Source organism: Rousettus aegyptiacus, unplaced genomic scaffold (assembly GCF_014176215.1).
Source record: "Rousettus aegyptiacus isolate mRouAeg1 unplaced genomic scaffold, mRouAeg1.p scaffold_m13_p_2, whole genome shotgun sequence".
Taxonomy (NCBI): Eukaryota; Metazoa; Chordata; class Mammalia; order Chiroptera; family Pteropodidae; genus Rousettus; species Rousettus aegyptiacus.
The window spans coordinates 24624879-24639518 of NW_023416295.1; the positions used below are offsets into that span (position 1 = coordinate 24624879).

Below are 14640 nucleotides of genomic sequence, written 5' to 3' on the forward strand. Positions count from 1 at the left end.
AAAAAAAATTGAAGCTAATATAATTTGAAGATTGTTTTTTAGAAAATTTAAAATGAGATCTTATTTTGCTTTCAGCTGTGTGTAAAAATAACACAATCATGAATATTCTGGGGACCTTATTTGAGAACTGGACATTAGGCTATTACAGGTCACCAAAAAAAAAAACCGTGCCATGCGTAATTCAGTATATATAAGGTAGGGACAAATATAGAAACAAATCGCAGTCTACGGCCATGCCACCCTGAACAGGCCCGATCCCCTCTGCTCTCAGAAGAAGCTAAGCAGGGTCGAGCTTGGTTAGTACTTGGTTGGGAGACCACCTAGGAAGACCAGGTGCTGTGGGCATGAAAAATAAAAAATGAGGGATTGTAAGCTGACAAGTCCTTGCAATCTGTGAGGTCAACCAAGTGTTGCCTCATCTAAAAAAAAAAAAAAAAAATTGCAAACACACTGGGCATCCCCTTATGAAGGGGGAAGCACCCCACCTCTTATTCCATCTTTAAGAAACCCTCATCTTGCCCGGCTGTTCCCTTCTTTTTCAGTGTTTTCATTCTGGCCTCCAGACGTTTGGGCCTCCTTTGGACTTCCATGTCAGCAGTTTCGCGCTTCAGTTCCTGCTCTGCCATTTGTGAGCTGTTTGAGGCTATGTCCATGCTTTAAAGCTGATTGAGCCTCCTCTCTCACACAGAGGTCTCTGAGGATTAAATGAGCCTGATAACAAAAGCACCTCAGAAAGTGCACCTCCCCAAACCAATATAAGATAGAACATTATTTATTTACTTTCCATACTAGCTTGTCTGTGTCAACATTTATGCAACTGACATCACATTGCCTCAGGATCTTGTTTTCTGTAGTTAATCTGGTAAACTCTGCTCATGTGTTAGGAGGTGCTAATGAGTTAACTTAGTACCCTTCTCAGGTAATATATTTACATTCGGAAGGAACTAAAAGGAGCTTTTCCAACTTAGGTCTAGGAAGGGGAGAAGACAGTGAAAAAAAGGTGTCTACACTTATTACCTTACCCATGCGCCAGACACTCTGATGGGAGCTCCATATTTTTCGTTTTAAAAATCCACACAATAAACCTATGAGGTGTGTCTACATTCAAGATTTCATAACAAGCATTGGCTGCCTATAAGTGGGTCAATTCATCAGAGAAATTTTCAAGTTATTATGTGATCAAAGAAGAAATGAACTTCATTGTTTGGAACTTGCATCTTAGGAAAAATGCTGCAGCTTGCATTATTTACTACTTTGTTTATTTTAATAATGGGTAATCAGGATTATAAGAATGTGTATGCAACCCAAGGCTAATAATAGTGTTGGAGGAAGTGAGAAAAGAAAAAGACTTTTTCTTTTAGTTTAAAAAATAAGAAAAAAAAAAAAAAAAGAATAGTAGAGTGAACCTCCACATAGGAGATTCAAATCAATTCAACATTTATCAAGATTTCCCCTCACTTGTTTCATCAATTCCCTTTTTATTCTGAAATATATTAAAGCAAATTAATTACTTTGTGTTATTTTATCCCCATAAAACAATGATGAGAAATGATAATTTTTCATTAAAGAAGATTTTTCCCTCATTGACCATGGCTAACTGATTACTCTGAAATAACAGTTTACACAGCAAAGTTAGATTCATAGCTTAATTTTCTCCTTCAATTGCCAATTGTCAGAATGAAGTATTGTATACTGGTTACCTCCAAAGGTGACAAAGAAGATTGTGTGTGGGTGTGTGTATGTGTGTGCCATGTATGTGTGTGTGTTTTTTTCATTTTGCTTTTATTGCTTTGACCAGACCTCTTTGTCTATCATTATGGACTCATGGCTTTTAAAATGTACTCAGTGTGGTAGCAGATGCTGTTGGTACTTTGCCCGTACCACCCCGACACTCATCATTCCTGAACATGAAGATGGTTAAGTGCCCGCAATTGTCTTGCCACCTGAGAGTTTTATCACATCTTAAGCACAGGGAAGGTAGAAAATTGACATGTTGGGAGTATTAACCAGTCAATGATGTAGGAAGAAAAGTCCAAAGTATGTTCCAACCATTTCCCGGAAGTTGCAGCAGGATTCGATCCCAGTTGACGTCCACAGTAATATCCGCTAGCTGTCTACCCTTTCCTGTCTTGCTTTCCCACTTCCTGACCCATCTCCCCTGGAATCTGTCCCAATAAACCATATGCACTCAAATCCTTGTCTCGGGGTCTGCTTCTGGAAGAACACATACTAAGAAAGTTGATACCAAGTGTAGTTACAGAAAGCAGATACTCAGAATGGGATACCGATGGGTTAGATAAAATAGCCCCAATTACTGATAAGTGGGGCAATGATTACCTCTGGCACGGCATAGCATCACAATTTCTTAGGTTTCACCTATGATAGACTGAGAGAGGGACTATGTGGAAGGGAATGTATTGGTTTATGCAATAGGTCCAATGCTTGAAAGATCTGGGGCACAAGTAGATATAAGGATCGGAAAATGAGTCGGCTATTGTTAGCATCCACAGGGAGAAAGAAAGAAGACTCAAGGTAAAAATCTATCAACTCGGGGCATGGTGTGAAACCCAGAAAGCCTCAGTGGCAGTGTTTAAAGAGACCGTCATCTTCTTTATTCAGAAGACTATGCTAATAATTATGCTTAAGATGTAAATGAAAGAGTGATGGAACTTTTTAAAGGTTGAATTCACTGCAGCAGTGTCTCCTACACTAAATTCAGGACCCTGAGATCTGGGATGAAGACTTCTGGGTGAATGTACTTGTATACTATTGACCCCCCAATTCCTCTGATCCCTGGACCAGCTAGCGTGGGCTTCTCACCTTGGCTAGAGGAAGCAGCCTTCCATTTACTAAAGATTATGCAAAATCCTTAACAAGATGGCTGACTTTAAGATGTGTTTGCCCTCCTAGAAACCTCTACCCCTTCCCAACTCCTTTCATTGCTTCCACACCTGGGTTCAACCCAATAGCCACTAGCCACACATAACTATAAACAAGTTAAAATGAAATAAAAAATTCTTTCAGTCACACTAGCAATATATCAAGTACTCAATAGCCACATGTGGCTAGTGGTTACCAGGTTGGACAGTGCAGGTTATACATTTCCATCACTGCAGAAAAAAACTATTGGAAAGAGCTGATTTAGACTAGGGATTAGCAAACTTTCTTTTAAAGGGTCAGATAGTAAATATGTTAAGCTTTGTAGTCCATGTGATTCTACTCAACTACTACTACTACTCAACTTCAACTCTGTCACTGTAACATGAAAAGAGCCATTGACAATACATAAGTTAAGTTAATGGGGGTGGCTGTGTTCCATAATTTTACAACTGTTTTAGGTGTCCAGCCCATGGGCCCTAGTTTGCTAACTACTGGTCTATAACAAAACTAGGGCCAGGTCTTAATGTAGTGCAAGAAGGAAGCACTGTCCATGATATGAATAGAAAGAGAATTATTCACTGAAGGGCTTATAGATACCAACACATTTTAGAACAACGTGACTGGGAATGTAACTTGAAGCTGTCCAGAGAGGTTGAATATGAGGTTCGATATGAAGAGTGTATTTCTGAGTGCTGGCATGATTCAACATCCTGACAAGGACTTCTGTTGTTGATGTTTTGGATCTGGGCTAATAGAGTATAGTGTTATTTCATTTTAATTTGTATTTTTTCTTATGCTATGATGTAAAGCATCTCTTCATATACTTATTTGCCATTAGTATATCTTCTTTGGTAACGTGTCTATTAAGGTCATTGACCCATTTTTGTTTTCTTATTGTTGAGTTTTAAAAGTTTTTTTGTATATTTTGGATAACAGTTCATTCTCAGATCTGTCTTTATAAATATCTTTTCCCCAGTCTGTGGTCTTTCCATCCTCAAAATTGTCTTTTGCAAAGCTGAAGTTTTTAATTTTACTAAATTCTAGCTTATTAATTATTTATTTCATGGATTGTGCCTTTGGTGTTATATCTAAAAAGCCATCACCATACCCAAAGTGTTACATTTAAGTCTTAGATTTATTTTGAGTTAATTTTTGTGAAGGATGCAAGGTCTGTATCTACATTCATTTTTTTTTTTTTTGCATGTGAATGTTCAGTTCTTCTAGCATTAACATTATTTGTTTAAAAGACTGTATTTTCTTCAAGGTCATATATTTTTAAAACATATTGGAGTACTGTGAATGCAAATAAGCCTAAAAGAAGTAAATTCCAGAGAGAGAGAAACTTACCTTTCCTGAGTGGGCAGAAATTTCATTTATTTTTTACAACTCTGTGAGTAGGGGTTATTATTAAACTATTTGTTCAAGGTCACATAGTTCAATTTCTCCTAGTCCAGAGAAAATGCAAAACTTACCAACGATCTCTTATTTGCCAAAACCAATGGAAATACTTCAGCATTTGTCACCTTGGCAGTATTTTGGCAATGTCAACTATAATTTTCTTGAAATCTCTCCCATTGACTCCTGTGACATGGAACCTTTCCTTCTTTCACACTGGCCCTTTCTTCTCAGTTGTCTTATTCCATCTCCTTAGTTGTGGGTATTCCCCAGAGATCCAACATTCTTCTCCACAATGTATCTCCTGGGTGATGGCATTTCTCTATTCCGGTGGCCCCCAAAATGGCAATGATTCCCCCAAATATTTGCTACAAATTTAGATATTTCTCCTAATTTCCTAGCAGGATGTCCACTTGAATTATCTCACAGCAGCCAAACCCAATCTGTTCAAAATTAACCCCATCTTTTGTGTTGTCTATTTTAGATAATGAACTACCTGAAAAGTTATCGAGCCTGACAGTTGGATATAATCCTAACTTTCTACCACTTCTGCTTTCAAGTAGTCACTAATAATCTTAATCTCATATCCATGTTCTTAAGTAATCTCATATCCACCTTTTCTGTTCATTCTTACTGTTAATATTTCATTCCAGTTTCTTCTCACTTCTTGCCTATTTATTGAAACAGTTCCTGAACTTCTATCCTGCCTATAGCCTGATTCCTTTCCAATTCATCATCTGTTATACTGTCATCATAATCTTTTTAAAGCCACATTTGTTCATGTGCCTTCTCTATTTAAAATCTTTCAATATCATTTCACTGATTTGGGGGAGATGTGATTTAATGTGATTTCTAAATGTGTGCAGTTAGGTAGTCCCTAGTTCTCTCTAAAATCACTTCTCATGACTCCAATTTGCATTTTCCTTAGCAAGTCAAAGTTGTCCCTTACCTAAGAAATTTCTAGCATGCTATTGCTCCTTCCTTGGAATTAGGATCCCTCTCTTTTATGTTATGTTGTTGGATTATTTATTCTATTTTATTTTGATCGTGTTACCTCTGTCCTTTTCTATTATACTGTAGACATCTGAGGGGCAAGCACAGGTTAGATTTAGCATCTCTAGCCTTTGAATAGTTTGGTCAGCACTTAATGGGTGAGTAAATGAAATCTCCTCTTCATGGCTGAGCTTTGCACTCTGATGATTGTGACTACTTATTCTGTTTTTGCTTGGAGATTTTTATGCCTCGACATGATGCTCAATCTCCCTCCCCAAACTTAGTGAACTGATTTAATCATATAAACATTCTTGCTATGGTTTCTGTATAATATTCTATTCTCACTCCACTCCCTGGCATCAGACCTCCTATTTTTGAAGATGTAGATATTGGCCTGTAGATTGTGCCTTTTTATAGGCATCATTCCATCCCCTATAATCTCTGGACACAGCTTCAAAAAACTATTTTTTCCAACTTAGAGTTCCTTTTGCTGAAAGCTGCAAATATTAGACAGTTTCTTGACATCTTAATAGCAATTAACCCCTTTGAGTCCCAGTTGCTTATAAATACAATGGCACCAAGATCATTATACCAAGCGTTCAGGATTGGTTTTCTTCTTGTGTCAACATTCCAAACACTGAATTGGCTCAAAAAAAATTGTTGGGGATGTGGATGTACCTACTTCAGATCACAGGGTAGGTTGGTTTATCCCATCCTAGCTGTTAATTCCTCCTACCATATTCAAGACAGCCCCATCCTATTTGCGCTCAGATCATCTATATTGCAGGGAGCCTAATGCCTGAGGCTGGTGTTCTAGGCTCCAGGGACTTGCTTTCTGTTTCATTTAGCAGAAAACACTGGAAGAAGATTGGAGGTGGGAGAAAGTAAAGCCAGGCTATTTCCCAGCTCCCTAATAGCCTCAGAAGGTGTCTCTGGCAGTGGCTGAGTTTCTTTTTTGGCTCTAAATCTCACTGGACAAGCCCATCACAGTTCCAGCTTCCACCGAGTTCTGGTAACTTTGTCTTCCCCATTGGTGGATATGAGATTACTTAAGAAGGTGCTAATGGCTTTCTACTCTGCCTAATCTCTGAGTTTCCTTACTGTCTCCTGTTTGATTTTTAGCTCTTTCATTACCTGTGCAACCAATCACTTCTTTTCATTTAAAAAATAGAGTAGTTTCTGTTTTCTGGTTTGGATTCTGACTGATCCCCTCCATATTCCTGTCTTAGTCGTCCTATCACTGTATGGGCTGCCTAAAGTTAAGGGATACTCCCTGGAGCTCCTGAAGCTTTATGAAGTGGACACTGCCTTACTCAGCCTCTCTCTTACTGCTGACAATTCGCAGATTCAGGGATGAGAAGTCCTCAGCTATACACAAAGGCTGTTAGGCAGTGGCATTCCTTAGCTCGAGCTGTGTGGGATGATTCCCCAACAGTCCCAAACATTGTTGTTATCTATATGACAGCAAAGAAATGTGTTGGCAGAAGCCAGTCTGGGCATCAAAATGCTGAGACCCATATGTTTCTGCTAACTTCCTGCCAAATGTTGTTAAAGATATGAAGTTTTAAATCTAGAATAAAAAGGGAATTCTAACCCAAGGATATATTTTAAGATAAAAAAAATAAGTCAACAAAAATGAGTTGCAAATATAATAAAAATGATAAAAAGGAGTGATTGAGATCGGGTGTAGGGAGGCAAATTACAGGAAATGGGTAAAAGTATAGAGGATCCTACTGTCTGCTTCATCCTCACCCATAACCTCAGAGGCTCACTCCCATACACAGTGATCCTATGGACTCCTAAAATGAAACTGAAGACAACAAACATTTCTTTGCAATTGTCTCTTCCCTCTGATCCTCACCACTCACTCACCTCTGGTTTCCTGATGTTTAGAAATCTGGGCTCTACGTCAGAGCAGAAGCTTGCCCCCTCTGGTTTTGTGACTCACCAGTCACTTGCATGGCTGCCAATGGTCAAAACTGCTTCCTGTGATTCTTTCATAAAAAATACTAAACCCTGAATAAGAATATGATATCCCTATGTGTCAAACCTAGAACAAATTAGAAATAACCGTATTGAGTTTTTACAAACCTTTTTAGGAGAGGCAATTCTAAATCAGGTATTATACTCGAATTAAGTTAAGTAATTTGCCCAAACTTTAATTTTTTTTTTGGCTGATATCTTTGGATTCAATATTTTGGGGATGTATGTGACAGAGACAAGTGCTTCATCCCCAAGTCCATAACCTAAATGATGTTTCTTAACTTACTCTGCAGTTAGGTTGGAGCTCTGTAATGGTGTTCTGGCTAATGACCATTCCTTAAAGTTTTCAATGTGGCTATCCCTGAAATCCAGTCACCTTAGAAGCCAGGTATTCAAGATGATATAGTTATAAGATGAGGGATATCACCTGTCATGTATTACGCATTGTATATGCTGGAATAATATTTGTTTTGTTAAATCACTAAAAATTAGTTTCTGTTTTGTTTTTGTTTTTATTTTTTTATTATAGCCCTGAAACTCAAGGTATCCATATGCAACATTGGATTAGTGGATGGCCACTAGTGGTAAAGAAACTAACATGAGAGGCTAGAAAAATCTCGATTCATATTAGGCAGAAGCAAAACATTTGGCAAATTTGTCATGTACAATAATTTAAGAGACAGACCATGTGCTTACTGAGCTGACACCTTGAGGGAGAAATGTTGAAAAACAGTATGTTGGTATTGTGTGTTGGTTACTATTGGCTGTGTTTGGAAAGATATTATAAAAAAGAGATGAGCTCAGAAGAGAACTGATTGGTTTACAAACAGAAATCAAGTCCAGAAATTTTAGCCATGGTAGGTTTGGAAAAGCCTACTGTTTCTAGATTCCAAAAAGTGGAGTTTTAAAAAAGTTTGAACAGCAAACCCCCCAAAAAATGTAAAGTTACTGGGTGCAGATCAGAATGAGGGAGTGACTTTCCAAATTTGAAAAGTAGCCTGCATTAAAAGTTAAAAGCAATAGGAATAGAGGTAAGAAGAAAGAGACAGAGTGTACTTGAGAACTATGACTGAAAGACAAATTTGGATGTATTTATTACCACATGGAGTTGATTAGAATCAAATCAAACATCTACTGAATTTTTGAAGGATAGGTATTCCCACCAAAAAACCATGAGCCTGGAATATAAATGGCCTTTGACAATTTGAGCTGTACAACAACCTTTGGTCCTCAACCTTCTGTAAGCAGAAGCGAAGGTTGAAGGCAACAGCCTGGAGAAGATTCCTCACACCCATTTCAAGCGTGGCCAGAGAAGATGCTAAACAAAAAAAGTCCATCCCAGAGGACAGAATCAGAGCTCAGCAAAGAAACCCCTCTCCCTGCGTAGGGTCTCCAAACTGTGGCAAGTAGGACTACAGATGCGTACTTGCTTTGCATCTCTCTTTCTTCCCTTTTCTGAATAGGAGCGTTCATTGTGATTCTGTCTTCATCCCACTTTTGTACATTGGACGGGACAGATGATTAACCTTTTTCAAGTTCACTGGTCTCTAGCCCGGGAGCAACCTCAACTACATGTTAGAGACTATTCTGTATCCCTCAGAGTACCTGGACTTCCAGCTGAATGCAGTGGATCTCGGAGGTGGGGGTGCTGGGCGTCACTGACTGGTTTCTATGTGGGAAAGGAAGGAACAAAGGGGTATTTGGAATTACAAAGCAGACTAGAGCAGAGCTGTTGGTGCTCATTACAGCACGCATAAGCTCCTTTGCATTTCCTTTCCAGCTTGCCTAGTAGGTTGGGGTCATGTGAGCAAATTCTGGCCATTGGATGTAGGTAGAATAGCTTCATATGACTTTCCAGTTTTTCCTCCACTGCCATGGTGACCACGGGAGCCTTGCATTCCTGGTGTTGTGCTGACAAGATGAAGGAGGACGGCCTCACACACACTGAACTTTGTGTGAGCTAAAAATAAACATTTATGGAATAAAGCCACTGAGATTTTAGGTTTTATTTATAGCTGTATCATAACTTAGTCTATCCTGACTAATATCCTCTCCTATTTTATCATTGAATATTACTAATATGAGAAATTTTGAGATACTTCTTAAGTTTATGGAAAAGGATAGCTTTGAAGTATTACTCTAAGCAAATGTGGGATGAAGGCAGGCTGAGTTCTCTTTTTATTTCATAGTAGAAATTATGTATAAGATGAAATAAGATTTTAGAATTTCATGAGATGACATTTTATATAACCTGAAAATTAAATCCAAAGATCTAAGCATTTCCAAACAATTTTTGGAGAAAGTCAATTTTGAAAAAGGTTGCACTCTGCCATTGCTGAAGGTATTGGTTCAGTGACTCTATTAGATCTTTCTTGCCTCCTCAATATAAGGTTTGTCTTCACAGTTAGAGTCTTCTTTCTTCTGAGCACAAACCCATGAGTTTGCCCAAGAAAAAATCTTAGCAGTGTTCATTCATTTTCTGGGTCAGGGAAGAGACTTGCTCAGGAGGAAGTACAGCATCATTTTGAACAGAAATGAACAATGTAGCGTTCTATAAACTGTAAACGTTTTCAAAAGATTTGACAATGCTGTAGATTGACACTCCTACCTGGAATTCTGGACATTTCATTATTAAATGATATAAAGCCACTATACCATGGCAGAATCCGACACCAAACATCTAGGCATAACAATACTATTTCAGATATTATATCAGTTTCTTTGTCAATCTTTTTGACATTTCTTGATTACAAACTAGGAGAAAGACTAGTCATCAGAAGGATGCTACTATTCTTACCTTACAAAGACGTCTGGAACAATAGTTGTGTACCCATCATTACAATCCATTTCATCTATATATTTGGAATTTTGTATTTGCCAGCTAATAAAGCTTGAATGAAAAATTATAACTTTGTCTGTGTTATCTAGCTTGCTGATATAAGCCTCAAGATATTCAAGTTGGATTCCATGTCTATTACTCCATACTATGATCTTATGGACAACATTGCATGGACAAGGAAGACCTCTGTTAGCCACTGGACTAATTAATGTTTTTTTTTAAATATGAGATTAAATTGCAGATCAGGGATTATTTGCTCCAATTCTAGTTCCTAGAGTGACCCCTTCTTTCTAATCACCAGAAAGGAAAATCAGTGAGAAGAAGTACTTGTTTTCCTCAAACTCGGATGCTTGTCTTGGTTTCCTTCCTGCTTCTGCTGTCAGTACTATCACTTCCCTTGGAAGCCCTTCTAGGAACCTACCACATCTCACATTCTTACTAAGAAATGAGTTCCTAATGCAGACACTACTGGCTGCCCACCAAACCTCCCTTTTTTTCCTTCAGAACACTCCTTTTTTCCCCAAATATCCACCCACGCACTAAAATCAGGATTTTCCCTTTTGTTATAGAGTTTGCTGTCCCTATTGCCAGTGCTGCCAGGCATAGGTTTTTTATCCCTCACCTACAGAAAGCCCTCCACTCTGGCAGTGAAGCTGCGAATTTCTTTTGGGCCACCCTGGAACAACTATCTTCATGCCTCTTGCACAAGCATGGGATGATTTCCTTCCTTACTTTTTAGGTTTGCTCAGTTGTCATTTTCTCAGTGAGGTCTTCCAGACCACCATTTAAAATTTCAGCTCCACCCATAGAATGCCTGATCCTCTCTTCTGATGTATCTGACATACTATGAATTTTTTTTTTCATTTTATTTTTTATTTCATGTTTCCCTCACTTAGATACAAGACCCATGGAGGCCGGGGTTTTGTCTGGTTATTGTGATATCTCCGGGACCTAGAATAGCGCCTGGTATATAATATAAAAAAATTGTGGAACAACTGACTAAACTGAGCTGATTTTGTTATTCTACAATCACCCAAGGGTCAACACATGTTTGGTGTGTGTGCTAAGGACTGTGAGGGGCCAGCCCAGGAAGTCCAAGCCTGTGCCAGGCCAAGCTGTTTCGAGTCTGAGGCAAAAGCGAAAAAATCAGTAATACCAATCTGGTCTTTATTTAACATTTTGAAATTTTGTTCCCTATAGATTTTTTTGCATAATTTTTATTTTTTTAAAAAAAATTGTGTTTAGATGTCATTTATCTGACCACATAGTTTTTCTTGACCCCTTAACTTTTGCTCCTAAGGCAAGCGCCTCACTGGTTTCTCCCTGCTCTTGGCCCCAAGTGGGGTACACAGGACATTGAAATTAATCGCTAAGTACTATATGGTGATTGACTGACCGAGAGGGCCTGGAAGACCTGCTGCATCCCTCCCCCAAAAGTTCGAAGGCTGGCGTGAAGAAGAAAGAAACTCTAAGTGTAATCTTTTCAGGGGAACTCTGAGACCAATGTCAAAAGAGATTTTGAGACTGACAATAGGGATTTGTGACAGGCCATTAGTGATGATGACGATGATGATGACAATGACAACGATGACTACCATGATGATGATATTTAAAGTGTCAGTGTATTTAATGAAGGAACTAAAACATCACATCAAAGCTAATGCAAAAATGATATTTCATTAAAATTTTCCTTGACATCTTAGAAAGTGATGCTGGATACAAAAACAAATAAACAACCCCACAACATCTCCGAATAAGTCTAACATATCTAGTTGTTCTTTCAACCTCAGAGAAGATTGATGTTTCTCCATGTGCGCACCAGATGAAGTAGCTAGCTTATATTTAAAGAACATGATGTGTAACAAATATATGCTTAAATATCTTGTGAGGGGCAGAAGGATGCTTATGGTATGAGAGGTATGCAGGATCCGAGACTGACTGAGGGAACCACAAACATGTAACTCCTTTCTCATGCCTGCTCTACATCACATACTCATTTAGTAACCACACAAAGTAAATAGATATTTTCTTTCTTTTCCTTGACCTGTTGAGGCATATGCCAAGGTGCATCAGCTCAAATTAAATGTAAGATAAAATTCTGCTATCTTGAGTACTTACTATGTGCAGACATTGTACCAATATCATTTTCACAGTAGCTGTGTGATATAGGCACCCTTGTAATACTCCTTTTATAGGTAAGAACACTAGAGATCAGAAAGGTACACTTTTCTCAAGGGTATGTAGCTATCGAATCTTAGTACTAAGAATCCAAATAGGAATTCAAAGACCTTTTCACCACTCTAACACATTGTTAACCTTTGCCTTCAGGTCTCTTCAGTCTAAGATATCAGAAGAACTTGACCTTGGCCTCATTTACTGTCATGCCATGTACTGTTAACCTTACTTGCCTTTTCCCTACATAATAAGATAGAAAAGACCCCTCGATCTGGAATATAGGTGACTATAGGTGAATATAGGTAACTAAATTCTTTGCTCTGTCTCTGGCTTCATTTATCGTTTTAAGCAAGCTCGATTTCTCTAAGGCTGAGTTAAGTCAATTATGGAACAAAGGTTATATATTAGATTATCTTTCATATCTCCTGTTTAGCTCAAATCTTCCATGATTTCAGTTCATGATCTAATGCATCTGTAGTTGACACAAAACACTTAATTAAAAAAAAAAAAACTTGTGGCAACATTTTATTGAAAAGTTTAAACTATTGCTCCAAAAGCCAAGGCAAGATTTGAAAGTGAGCTAGGAAATAACTACAGAAGAAAGAGAATTTCAGTGAAGGAGACACACTCAGCCTCAGAGATATTCTCTGTGGAAATGTGTGCTCCAAAAGCTAAGAATGACTATACCACTCCTATTGTACAGAGATAGGCATTTTCAGAGGGGAGAGCATTTGACAAACATATAGCTCTGTTGGACTGCAACTGCTCCAGAATTATGTGGTTTTGGTTAAGAACAACTGTGAATAAACCCACCATTGCATGAGTAACAGAAGTAAAACACAGAACTCTGTACTTTCGAGGAAGAAAGCTGAAGCTCATGGACAGGCTGTTCAGTTATTCAGAGTAACTGAGATTTTTTGAAATAAACACCAAAACACCAGTGCCAGGGTGGTACCTTCAAGGATAAAGTTGGTTTGGAGATAAAGAACCACAGAATGATCTTGATCAAAGCCTACCAGCACCTCTTATACTAAGACCTTTGCCAACACCTTGATAAAGGATAATGCTTATTAAACAGTGAAATCATACTACACAATGTTTATCTTTTACTATGTGTATGTACACTTAACTGTGATTTTGCTGTGCCTGGTTCATTTTAGATGGTGAATATAGTTTTCTCAAGTAATTTAAAATTTTTCTTATAAAGTCCCTCCTTTCTCCTACTCTCCTCCCTTCCTTCCATCTTTTGTTTCTTAACACATGTTTATTGGTTACCTTCTTTGTATTTTGATGCTGTGCATACGATGTCAAACAAAAGACACGTAAATCCTCTTTCAGACATGTTAGGGAGGATTTGTACCCATTTAAATCCTCTTCCAGTCATATTAGGGAAGGTTATATAAACCAGGGGAAAATAATTGACACTTGTATTTAATATCATGGTTCCCATGACTGGTAGAAACGCCTCATACAGAAATAGCCCTGTTGAGCAACTTGGCCCTTATAGCTCTTGTGTATGGAATTACTATTTAACCTCCTGGGGAAGCAGCAGGCAACATGGTTAAAAATGCAAGAAGTTTCAATAGTCACTTTCACTAACGAAAAAGATGACTCTGGAACAAATACTTCAAAGCTTCCTCAGAAGCGTTCATTTTTTTCCACATTTATTGAACACATAAAAATGATATTAGCTATCAGATCATCTACTATAGATTAGTAATTGAGCACCCACCATTAGTTGCTGGGAATTCAAAAGTGACTGAGACATGGTTTCTACCCTTACACTACTCACAGTTTAGGTGGGAAGAAAACATATAAACAAATCACTATAATGCAGTGCAATAAAGAATGGAATGGAAGCATTAATATGGTACTAAGTAGTTTGAAGAAAGAAGGCATTAACTCCATCCTGGGGCAGAGAAAGGCTAGAGAAGGCCTCCCAGAGTAGGATGTTGAAGAGGATTTGAAAAGCTGAGTAAGAATTTTCTAGGCCAAAGGAGTGGGGAGCCAGCATGGAGGAGGGAGAGGTAGAGTGTGAAGATCATTCCAAGCAGAGGGGGAAGCACATGTACACAGGCATGGAGGTATGTAGTGGGGAAAGGTGATGCTCATAGGCTCGTGTTTCTGGATCCTACAGCATGAGGCTGAGTGAGCTGGAAGATGAAAGTGAGGATGATGGTAGGGAGCCGATCCTTCTGTGTCCACGTAAGAGCTTGGATTTTTATCCTCCAGACTAGGCAATGAGGGGGCTGCTATTGAATGAGTTGAATACAAAATGACAATGTTATAGTTGCTTTTCTCAGTTTCCTTGAGACTGTTTCAAATAAGATCTTTTCACTGGACCATGCAAGCCACGCTAAAAATGGTCACTTTCC

The 14640-nt window shown here is 38.4% G+C and overlaps 1 pseudogene; it reads left to right on the forward strand.

Annotated features, from left to right (window-relative positions):
- Positions 1–223: 223 nt before the first annotated feature.
- On the forward strand, positions 224–345 carry LOC118614137 (annotated as a pseudogene).
- The last annotated feature ends 14295 nt before the right edge of the window (positions 346–14640 follow it).